Below are 12301 nucleotides of genomic sequence, written 5' to 3'. Positions count from 1 at the left end.
AAGGACATGAACTGCTTCCGCTGCAGGAGTTGTGGCCCTATCAGAGTCTTTTTTTCAAGCCTCTTGCAGTTGGGGATCAGAAGGCCTCTTTGGCCTTTCTCTGTAGCTCCGCCCATTCAGGCACTTAGAGGGTTTCCTTGCCTGGGGTCCTTTGCTGTTGTTCAGCATGTCAGGCCCCCCTGGCTGACATCCTATTCTATAGATCAGTGCATCAGGCACCTAAAGGGGCACCCTGGGTGGGGGTCCTACGCTGTAGTTCAGTGCGTCAGGTATTTGATGGGTCAGCCTCTCTATTGTTCAGCTGATTGATGCTGGCATATGGGGAGAGAGAGCCTATGGTGATGGCTCCATCCCCTACACATGACTCAGCAGTATCACCTTGCTTCCATGGCTGCCTGGCTTTCCTTCACTTGCGTTTTCTACCACGATCTCCTCCCTCAAATCCCCTCAACCTGTCTCTCTTCAGTCAACAGAAGCTCTTGCCCTGGGACTTCTCTACAATCCCTAAACTCCAGCTCCTAGCCTCTGTGCCCTCCAGGGGGCCAACTTTCATGTCCAGGGAATGTATGGCTGTGGCAAGGACTGTCTGATTCTCATTCCATTTAGGCTGCCACAGATCAGTTGTTTCATTTTCAGCCTTAAATGTTTCTCCTCTGACTCAGACAATTGCCCTGATGTGGGGATTGGACCCCTGCTTCAGTTCTCTCACCAGCTGAGGGCAGGTCCAGTCCTATGAACACTCCTGTTTTCCCCCCTAGTTCCTTCATCTTACCAAGTTTTGCATGGGTCTATATATTCTTTTCCGCTGGTCAGGTACTTCTGTTCACTCTCAGCTGGTGTTCTGCATGCACTTCTATGGCTGAAGGTGTATTCCTAATGTATCCATGGAGAGAGATGTACTCCACGTCCACCTACTCCTCCATCACCTTGTTCTCCTGCAGTTCTTAATCATGGCATACTGGTATCATCCCTCCTCCCTCCTCCTAGGCTGAACATTGTATTCCATAGACACTTAGTACATTTGTTGAATGAATGATTGGTGATTGACTCTGGCATGTAGTTTCTGTGAATATGGGTGATAAATTGGGTTCTGAGGGAGATGAGTGAAGGCTGTATCAGTTTGGGATTCTTCTGGTTGTCAGTGACAGAATACCTGACTAAAATTGGCAGAAGCAGAAGCAAAAGGGAGTTTATTGGTTCATATAGCAGTTTAATGATGCACCTGATTTGAGAAACAGCTAGATACTATGGCACAAAGTGATCTCTCTGTCTGTCTTATCTCTTTCTCTTATTTTGTTCTTAGATGGGCTTTCTCTTTGAGGTTATAGAATAGCTGCCAGACTCTCCAAGAACCATTTTGTCTCAGATTCCTATCCAGTGGGAAAAAAGTAAGTGTCTTTCAGCAATCCTGGAAAACATGAAAGTTCCTCAGAGTAGACCAAGAGTGATGGTAGCCAGGAGAGTTACTGTACTGGTTTCATGAGCTTCTAGGGTCCAGGGGTAAAGCCTCAAGCAGGACAACTGAACTGAAGATGGGGAAAGGAGAATCCCCAAGTAAAAATCAAGATTGTTGCCACAAGAAAGGGGAATAGATACTTGATAATTACACAACAAATGTCAAATGCAAGGTAAGAGGATTACTTCATTCTCTTTTTTTCCATTGTCCTTAACATAAATATATCCAAAAATGAGTAAATAATTGCTGGGAGAACTCAATCAACTCTTAACTCTATAAGGACGTGCATATAGGTACTAACTATTAAAGAGAAAGCAGCTGGAAAGACAGAAGAAGAGGGCTTCTGAGTTGTTTGAACCCAGAGTCCCATCTAGAGCAGTGACCCTGAAATTTGCTGTATATTGAAATTATCTGGGGGTAGTTCTGATGCTCAGGCCATTCCTTATAAAACATATCAGAATATCTAGTGCTGGGACTCAAGCATCAGAACTTTTAGGCTCTTAGGTGTACCGTGTTATATGCAAGTTGGAGACCCAGTGGTCAAGGGAGATATCATGGAAGATTTAGAATAGTTTTAAAGGTACCTGAAACTGTACCTTGGATATAATAGATCCTCCATAAATACCTGATAATGATTTAAAATAGGAAAAGAACATGACCGGGCAAAAGTGTATATGGGGATATTTGTAAACTGTTTACTGTGTGTCTGCATCATGTTCAGTTCTCAGTATACATTTCTTACTTGATCTTCTTAGTCAAAATTAAAAAAAGCAAAACTCCATGTACAGTGAGGAAATAAAGGTTCAGTAATGCAAAGTAACTTGGCAAAAGGTCAACCAATTAGTAAAACAGGTCTTTGGGGCTCCAGATTATATACTCTTTCACAATACCACAATCTGTGACAAATTGCAGATGTCAGGCATGAGTTTAAAGGGGAACTCAGCTGTTGGGTGTTGCAAGTAAATTTACCTGACTAAAGAATAGAGTATGGACCAGGCATGAAGGCAGTACTGAAAAATTGACAGAAGTGGCCTCATCTACAGCACAGGTTGGGAAGCAAGGACCTGTGTGCCAAGTCCAGTCCACCACCTGTTTTTATAAATAATATTTTCTTGGAACACGGCCATATTTGTTTTCGTATTATCTATGGCTGCTTTTGTACTACCATGGCAGACCTGAGTAGTTGTGATAGATACCATATGGCTTATAAAGTCTAGCCAGCACTTTACAGAAAAAGTTTGACCTAGAGTTTGACCTAGAGTTTATGTTTTCAAGTGATAAGCAGTTCTGAGAATGGATGAGATTGCCATTATCAGTCCAGGACTGATGATAATGCTTATAGCCATATAAGTAGGATTCTCCAAACCTCTATTCATTCATTCATTCAGTTAACATTTACTGAGCATCTACAAGGTGCCTGACACTCTGGACTCAGTTGACATGCAGTGCAATAAATTCTACAGTGAAATATAGGATTCCAAAATAAGATAGATTTTCTCTCTGCTTTTAGGCTACATGAGGGCAGGTTTTGCTTCTGTTTTTACTCATAATCATGGTCTCAGCCTAGTAGACAGTAGAGGGGTCACTAAAATTTTGATGATTAAAATAATGATCAATTATTGTGGTAGAGGTAAACATAGGATGCCAGAGAAACATAGATAACTCAAACTCTGATAGAATGAGGTCAAGTTATGAAGCTGAAGAGGTGGAAGAAGTGAAAGGATAAAAGGCTGCAAGTTGAGGAGGGAAAGGAGCAGGGAGGATGGAGGGGTTATAGTAAAAGTTCACTGAACCCATTTTGGATGAGATCTATCATTGTGGGACTGGACAGAAGGAGAACTATGATCCTGAGCAGCATTTGGTGAAAGATTTGATGTGATAATGTAACTCAGAAAAATCTATTCAGTTCCCAAATCAGAACCCTACAGAAGCTTCCTGCTGCCTACAGGATAAAATCAAGATTACTTGGTGAGACCTTGAAGTCATCTACAGTTTGTTCTCTGTTGTTTTAATAGTGAAAGTGAAACTCGCTCAGTCATGTCTGACTTTTTGCAACTCCATGGATTATACAGTCCATGGAATTCTCCAGGCCAGAATACTGGACTGGGTTGCCCCGTTCCCTTCTCCAGGGAATCTTCTTAACCCAGTATCAAACCCATGTCTCCTGCGTTGCAGGTGGGTTCTTTACCAGCTGAGTCACCAGAGAAACCCAAAAATACTGGAGTGGTGGCCTATCCCTTCTCAAGCCAATCTTCCCGGCCCAGGAGTTGAACTGGGGTCTCCTGCATTGTAGGCGGATTATTTACTAGCTGAGCTACCAGGGAAGCCCATGGTTTAACCGTATTGCCCTTAATTCCTTACCTCAGTTCCCACCATCTAGTTTTATGCTTTCTGATTATGCTTTATTCAGTCTTGACTTTGTGCCTTGTAAAAAGACATGTCCCCACATGGGATCCCTTTTCTTTCTCTCTCTCTCCTACTCATTATATAAGATGTAAAATGTACCTAGACTCTTCTTTTTTTTTTCTTTTTGGCATCACCACATGGCATGCAGGATCTTATTTCCGCCACCAGGGACAGAACTCATGCCTCCTGCAGTGGAAGTGTGGAGTCTTAACCACTGGAGTGCCAGGGAAGTCCCACAGGTAGACTCTTGACATATTTTCCCACCTACTTCAATCCTCACTGATATGTCTTCTCCAGATCCCACCACATGTTAACATCCAGTTCTCATCTTCAGACACAAAATCAGTACTGCGTAGGACTGTTTTGAGCTATTTTGTGGGTTAATGCTTTACATGCAACATGAGAATGAAGGTTCCTGGAAAAAGCGGTCATAAAATATTTCCCACATGTCCTCTTAGTGCCCAACAATACTTTATGCACACTTGATATTTAAGTAAACACTTAAATACTTATTGAGTAAATAAATGAATGAGTCAGATGAATAAAAAGTTATGAGGTTAGATATGCTGCTAGAAAAGGAAGTCAAAGAATGGATAATAACTAGAGGAGATGCTATAGCACAAGGAAAATAAATAGTACTTTGTGGTTTGAAGTATTCTCAAAAAGTACAGGTTTTTGAGGGAAAGTACTTAAATTTATTTTAAAACATTATAGTAGAAATTCAGACATGGAAAAATAAGTTTATATACTTCTCAGTTTAAGGCACTTTATCATAATCTATAAGATCATGCTCTTTAAAAAAAAATCTGTTTATTTCTGTCTCTCTTTATCTTTATTCCTATTGTCATTACTCTATGGCAGCCATTCTAATTCAGTTAATGTGTGTTCTCTTTTTATATCAGTTTTTGTAAACTGTATTTTTTGTTTTTTAATACATGTTTAAAACGTATATTCTGTAATACCTTATGTATCTCAATTTGTGTTCTTTTTTCACTAAGTGGTAAAGTTTTAAAGATCTGTACATAATTGCTACCATATAGATCTGTTGTTCCTACATGGGACATCATTATGAATTCACCACATTTTACCTATTTATGCCTCCAGTGACAGAAACCATATCACAATCTCATATTGTTTCTTCATACAACTAGTGTGAGAGTTTATTTTGGTTATATCTCCAGGAATGGCATTTCTGGATCACAGGGTATGCATAATTTAATTTGACTATGAAGTACTAAATTTCACTGCAGAATGGTGACATTAGTTTATATACATGGTCCCTCTCCTCAGCCCCCTCCCTTCCCAAATAAAGCCTCTTTCACTTAAAAAAAAAAAAAAAAAAAAAAAAGAAATCTGCCTGTGGGAACCTTTCCAGATTCTGTCTCAGGGTTTCTATAAACTAGTACTTGGGTGCAATATCAAAAACAACAGAATGATCTCTGTTCATTTTCAAGGCAAACCATTCAATATCACAGTAATCCAAGTCTATGCCCCAACCATGCTTCTATGCCAAAGAAGCTGAAGTCGAACGGTTCTATGAGAACCTACAAGACCTTCTAGAACTAGCACCAAAAAAAGATGTCCTTTTCATCATAGGGGCCTGGAAAGCAAAAGTAGGAAATCAAGAGTTACCTGGAGTAACAGGCAAGTTTGGCCTTGGAGTACAAAATGAAGCAGGGCAAAGGATAACAGTTTTGCCAAGAGAATGCCCTCTTCCAACAACACAAGAGATGACTCTACACATGGACATCACCAGATGGTCAATACCAAAATCAGATTGATTATTTCTTGGCATTCGAAGATGGAGAAACTCTACACAGTCAGCCAAAACAAGACCAGGATCTGACTGTGGCTCAGATCATGAACTCCTTATTGCAAAATTCAGACTTTGATTGAAGAAAATAGGGAAAAACCACTAGACCATTCAGGTATGACCTAAATCAAATACCTTATGTTTATAGAGTGGAAGTGACAAATAGATTCAAGGGATTAGATCTGATAGACAGAGTGCCTGAAAAACTATGGGCAGAGGTTCAAACATTGTACAGAAGGTGGTGATCAAAACCATCCCCATGAAATAGAATTAAAAATAACTGAGAAAAGAAGAGAAGCTAAAGGCAAAGGAGAAAAGGAAAGATATGCCCATCTGAATGCAGAGTTCCAAAGAATAGTAAGGAGAGATAAGAAAGCCTTCCTAAGTGAACAATGCAAAGAAATAGAGGAAAACAAAAGAATGGGAAAGACTAGAGATATCTTCACAAAAATTAAAGATACCAAGGGAACATTTCATGCAAAGATGGGCACAATATAGGACAGAAATTGTATGGACCTAATAGAAGCAGAAGATATAAGAAGAGGTGGCAAGAATACACAGAAACTACAAATCCTCAAAGATGATGCTGTTAAAGCACTGCACTCAATATGCCAACAAATTTGGAAAACTCAGCAGTGGCCACAGGAGTGGAAAATGTCAGTTTTCATTCCAATCCCAAAGAAAGGCAATGTCAAAGAATGTTCAAGTTCAGTTCAGTTCAGTAACTCAGTCGTGTCCAACTCTTTGCAACCCCATGGACTGCAGCATGCCATGCTTCCCTGTCCATCACCAACTCCCAGAGCTCATGTGTATCGAGTGGTGATGCCATTCAACCATTTCATCCTCTGTCATTCCCTTCTCCTCCTGCCTTCAATCTTTACCAGCTGGGAAAGAATGTTCAAACTACCATATAATTGCATTCATTTTACACGCTAGAAAAGTAATACTCAAAATTCTCCAAGCTAGACTTCAACAGTACATGAACCGAGAACTTCCAGATGTTCAAGCTGGATTTAGAAAAGGCAAAGCAATGAGAGACCAAATTGCCAACATCCGTTGGATCCTAGAAAAAGCAAGAGAATTCCAGAAAAATATCTACTTCTGCTTTATTGATGACATGAAACCTTTGACTGTGTGGACCACATCGGTGGAAAATTCTTCAAGAGATGGGAATACCAGACCACCTTACCTGCCTCCTGAGAAATCTGTATACAGGTCAAGAAGCAACAGTTAGAACCAGACATGGAACAACTGACTGGTTCCAAATTGGGAAAGGAGTACATCAAATCTGTATATTGTCACCCTGCTTATTTAACTTATATGCAGAGTACATCATGAGAAATGCTGGGCTGGATAAAGCACAAGCTGGAATCCAGATTGCCAGGAGAAATATCAATAACCTCAGATTATGCAGATGACATCACACTTATGTGCAGAAAGTGAAAAGAAACTAAAGAGCCTCTTGATAAAAGTGAAAGAGGAGAGTGAAAAAACTGGCTGAAAACTCAACATTCAAAAAGCTAAGATCATGGCATCTGGTCCCATTACTTCATGGCAAATAGATGGGGAAACAATGGAAATAATGACAGACTTTATTTTGGGGGGCTCCAAAATCACTGCAGATAGTGACTGCAGCCATGAAATTAAAAGATGCTTACTCCTTGGAAGAAAAGCTATGATAAACCTAAACAGAATATTAAAAAGCAGAGACATTACTTTGCCAACAAATGTCCATCTAGTCAAAACTATGGTTTTTCCAGTAGTCATGTATGGATGTGAGAGTTGGACCAAAAAGAAGGCTGAGCGCTGAAGAATTGATGTATTTGAACTGTGGTGTTGGAGAAGACTCTTGAGAGTCTCTTGGACTGCACAGAGATCCAAACAGTCAATCCTAAAGGAAATCAATCCTAAATATTCATTGGAAGGCCTGAAGCTGAAGCTGAAGCTCCAATACTTTGGCCACCTGTTGTGAAGAGCCGATTCTTTAGAAAAGACCCTGATGCAGGGAAAGATTAAAGTCAGAAGGAGAAGGGGAGGACAGAGGATGAGATGGTTGGATGGCATCACTGACTCAATGGACATGAGTTTGAGCAAACTCTGGGAGATGGTGAAGGGCAGGGAAGCCTGGCGTGCTACAGTCCATGGGGTCACAAAGAGTTGGACATGACTGAGTGACTGAACAGCAAATGAGAACTTGTTATTATCTAGTTCTCTAATTTTTGCTAGACTAACACAGTTAAGACTGATATCTCATTGTTGTTTTAATAGGTGTTCCATTGTTTATTAATGAGTTTCAATATCTTCAGTTTATTTCACTTTCTCTATAAATTGCCTGATTTCAAGATATTGTCTGTTTTTATTAAGGGAATTCTTGTCTTTTGTTTGTTAATTTTTTAAATGTCTTTTTGGATCCTTTATTTTTATTATTAAAAAATTTTCTTTTTAATTGATTTTTGGCTGTGCTGGATCTTCATTGCTGTGTATGGGCTTTCTCTAGTTGCAGAGAGTCGGGGCTACTCTTCGTTATTGTACATAGGCTTCTATTGTGGTGGCTTCTCCTGTTGAGGAGCAGGGATCTAGGTGCATGGCCTTCAGTAGTTGCAGCATGTGGGCTCACTAGTTGTGGGTGCATGAGGTTTGTTGCTTTGCAGTATATGTGATCTTCCCAGATCAGGGATCAAACCTGTGTTCCCTTCATTGGCAGGCAGGTTCTTAAGCACTAGACTACCAGGGAAGTCCTGCTTGCCAATGTATAATTATAGTAAATGTTTATTGAAACATTTTTAAACCAAGAAAATTAGCTTAAGTAGTAACATTGAATTACTTTGTACCAAATAACTCTTACTTTTTTATTATTAAATATTATTTCTGAGTTTGAGAAGATTGCAGTGGCTATGTAGTTTTTGACCCTCTCAAATCCCCACATATAAAATGTATAGCAAAACAAACAAACAAAAAAAACCCATGGAGAAAATTTGCAACAGAACTAAATAGACTTCAGTTTCTACTTTGGCATGTAAGGAGGTGAGAAGTTTCACTTCCAATGCCACACCAAGAAAAAAACTGAACAAATTGAAAATCAACAACTCTTTTTTGAAGAAATGTCAACAGAAACTTCTAAAACTGAAATGCAGAGAGAAAAAGGGAATGCAATGAAAAAGAAAGATATAAAAAAGAGATATTTGATCCTACGGGACAATTAGAAAATGCATAACATACGTGCTTTCCGGGCGGGTCAGTGGTGAAGACCCCACCTGCCAGTGAAGGAGATGTGGGTTTGATCCCTCGGTGAGGAAGATACCCTGGAGGATGAACTAGCAACCCACTTCTGTATTCTTGCCTGGAAAATTCCGTGGACAGATGAGCCTGTGGGCTATAGTCCACGGGGTTGCAAAGAATCATGTATGACTGAGTACACACACACACACACTCACAACATCTGTGCAATGGCAATATTAGAAGAAGAAAGGGATAAGCACAGATATTTCCCCAAATTAGTAATAAGTACCAAACCACAGATCCAGAAGCTCAGAGAACACCAAGAAGAATAAATATCAAACTAAGTGACAAGTTAACTCTAGAAAATCCTGAGTAAAATCAGGTAGAAATCAGCAATAACCAGATTGTGGATGTTATTATCATCTATGTGCAAGATAGCAGAAAGAAGCAGTGGGGTGGCAGATGAACTGAAAACAAGAGAAACTCAAAGATGCAGGCACATCATCACTAAGAAGTGTGATGGGCACTTTGAGAACATCAACTGACCTTGGGAGGGGTTCTGCCTACTCCACCAGTGAGTGAGGGCAAGCAGCCTTGTGATAAAGCATAAAGGACTATTAAGTCCACCCCCATCATCTCTTTCTTTTTCTTTTTTTTTTAATTTTTTTTCTCTTTATTTTATTTTTTTAATTTTATTTTATTTTTAAACTTTACATAATTGTATTAGTTTTGCCAAATATCAAAATGAATCTGCCACAGGTATACATGTGTTCCCCATCCTGAACCATCATCTCTTGAAATGAACCCTCTGTGGTTTCTTCTCAGAAGTGCTCAAATGGGAAAACTTTCTGGGAGTGAAAACAATATTGTTTTCATGAGCTTTCCTTGAGTAATCTACTGAAGAACAACTTACCAACCAAAATAATATGAGAGACCTTATCATATCATTGTACTGGCTGCTGCTGCTGCTAAGTAGCTCCAGTCGTGTCTGACTCTGTGTGACCCCATAGACGGCAGCCCACCAGGCTTCTCCATTCCTGGGATTGTGGGCTCCTCCATCCCTGGGATTCTCCAGGCAAGAACACTGGAGTGGGTTGCCATTTCCTTCTCCAATGCATGAAAGTGAAAAGTGAAAGTGAAGTCGCTCAGTCATGTCCGACTCTTTGCGACCCCATGGATTGCAGCCTAACAGGCTCCTCCATCCATGGGATTGTCCAGGCAAGAGTACTGTAGTGGGGTGCCATTGCCTTCTCTGATTGTACTGGCAGTAGGCATCAAATATACTGTATGATTACTTGTAGAACTAATATTATGTGAATATTTAAAAGGAAAAGTGTATGTAATGATGACTGATCAAAGAATATAGACATGGTATAAGTATTTTAAAGGGAGAAAATTATGGTAGCCTATGCAAAAGCTGTTCAAATGGCCTTCAGAAGTCATAATGATTAGTGATAGTATTGGAATTGTTTTCTGAGACTGTTGTATGTATGTTTACGTAGAATGAAACAAATGACTACTTAATGGTTATTTAATTTTGTTGCCTCTGTCCTTGAGAACCAGGATTCTCTGTGTAGTTGAAAAGAATCAGATTTAATATAAAAGAAGTTAAATAAAAATCTTTAATCCTAAGAAGTTAAATAAAAATCTTTAATCCTGTATATGGATTGGAAATTTAAGTATGAACTCATAAGACATTTTATCTCTCTACTGAAAAGATCTAGAAATAATGATCAACCAAGCACCCATGGCATCCAGACTCTGGTCTTTCTCTAGATCATTCTGAATAAAATAAACCAGGACTTCTTGGAGAAATAGCTAATTTTTAAAAAAAATTTTTAGCCCATACTTTTCTTTTTCTTTCTTTCCTTTTTTTTTTTTTTTGCTGTGTCACACGACATGTGGGACCTTGGTTTCCTGACCAGGGGTAGAATCTGGGCCCCCTGAAATTAGAAGCTCAGAGTCTTAACCACTGGACCACCAGGAGGTTAGAGCAGGCAATTTTAAGAAAACTCTGAAAACCTATCGAGAGCAAAAGAGCTGTTAAAGACTATGAGGATTATCTCAAATAACTCAGGAGACAGTTTGAAGAGGCCCCCACTGGGAAAGATGAGATAAATTGAATTTCAGTAGCAGTAAGAATTGTAGTGAATTGTAAATTAGTTATGTAGTAAACTAATTTTACTACAGTGTAGTAAACTACACTGCTGTGTAAAAAAAAGTTGCTCTGGGACTTCCCTTGTGGTCTAGTGGTGAAGACATCCCACTTCTAATGGCAGGGGATGTGGGTTCAATCTGTGGTCAGGGAATGAAGATCCTGTGTGTTGCAACTAAAAGATCCCACATGCTGCAACTAAGGGCTTCCCAGGTGGCTCTGTGGTAAAGAACCCGCCTGTCAAGGCAGGAGTCCCAGGAGACGTGAGTTCAATTTCCGGGTCAGGAAGAGCCTCTGGAGGAGGAAATGGCACCCACTCCAATATTCTTGCCTGGAGAATTCCATGGACAGAGGAGCCCGGCAGGCTACAGTCCATGGGTCACAAAGAGTTGGACACAACTGAGACAGTGCTGCAAAATAAATAAATAAATATTAAAAAAAAAAAAGTGTGTATTAGTCACTCAGTTGTGTCTGAATCTTTACAACCCCTTGGACTACAGCCTGCCAGGCTCCTCTGTCCATGGAATTCTCCAGGTAAGAATACTGGAGTGGGGTGCCATTTCCTTCTCCAGTAGATCCACCTGACCCAGGGATAAAACCTGGGTCTTCTGCATTGCAGGTGCATTCTTTACCATCTGAGTCACCAAAGCATTAACTTAAAAAAAAAATTCCTCCAAAGCCTTGCTTAAAGCCAGACAAGTTTATCATATTGCAGTTTCACAGAGTCAGGAATTCATGATCAACTTAACTGTAACCTTATCAGGGTCCTTAGGGAGATTGCAGTCAGGCTGTTCAGTGGCAATATGCTTATTGGAATCCGGGCATGGAAGATCCACTTTGAAACACATTCACATGGCTCTCTTTTTTTTTTAATTTTTTAACACAAAAAACATTTTGTTTTGGCGTATAGCCAACTAACAATGTTGTGATAGCTTCAGATGAACAGTGAAGGGACTCAGCCGTACATATACATGTATCCATTCTCCCCCAAACCCCTTTCCCATCCAGGCTGACACATAACATTGAGCAGAGTTCCATGTGCTATACAATAGGTTTTGTTGGTTATACATTTTAAATATAGCAATGTGTACATGAACTTACTTACAAAACAGAAAGAGACTCACAGACTTAGAAAATGAACTCATGGTTGCTGTGGGGAAGGGAATGGTTAAGGACTTTGGGAAGGTCATGTATACATGACTCTTGACAGGAGGCTTACAGGCTGCTTACAACGTGGCTTCCCTCACAGTGA

At 39.9% G+C, this 12301-nt stretch overlaps 1 protein-coding gene across 2 annotated transcripts in view; it reads left to right on the top strand.

The window, feature by feature from the left end:
• TRPM6 (transient receptor potential cation channel subfamily M member 6) overlaps positions 1 to 12301 on the top strand; it is a 191138-nt gene that overhangs the window by 28946 nt on the left and 149891 nt on the right. The window lies entirely within an intron of this gene.

This window comes from Bubalus bubalis, chromosome 3 (assembly GCF_019923935.1).
Source record: "Bubalus bubalis isolate 160015118507 breed Murrah chromosome 3, NDDB_SH_1, whole genome shotgun sequence".
NCBI classification, from domain to species: domain Eukaryota; kingdom Metazoa; phylum Chordata; class Mammalia; order Artiodactyla; family Bovidae; genus Bubalus; species Bubalus bubalis.
The sequence above is the reverse complement of the archived record's forward strand: the minus strand, read 5'-3'. Positions and strand labels throughout refer to the sequence as shown.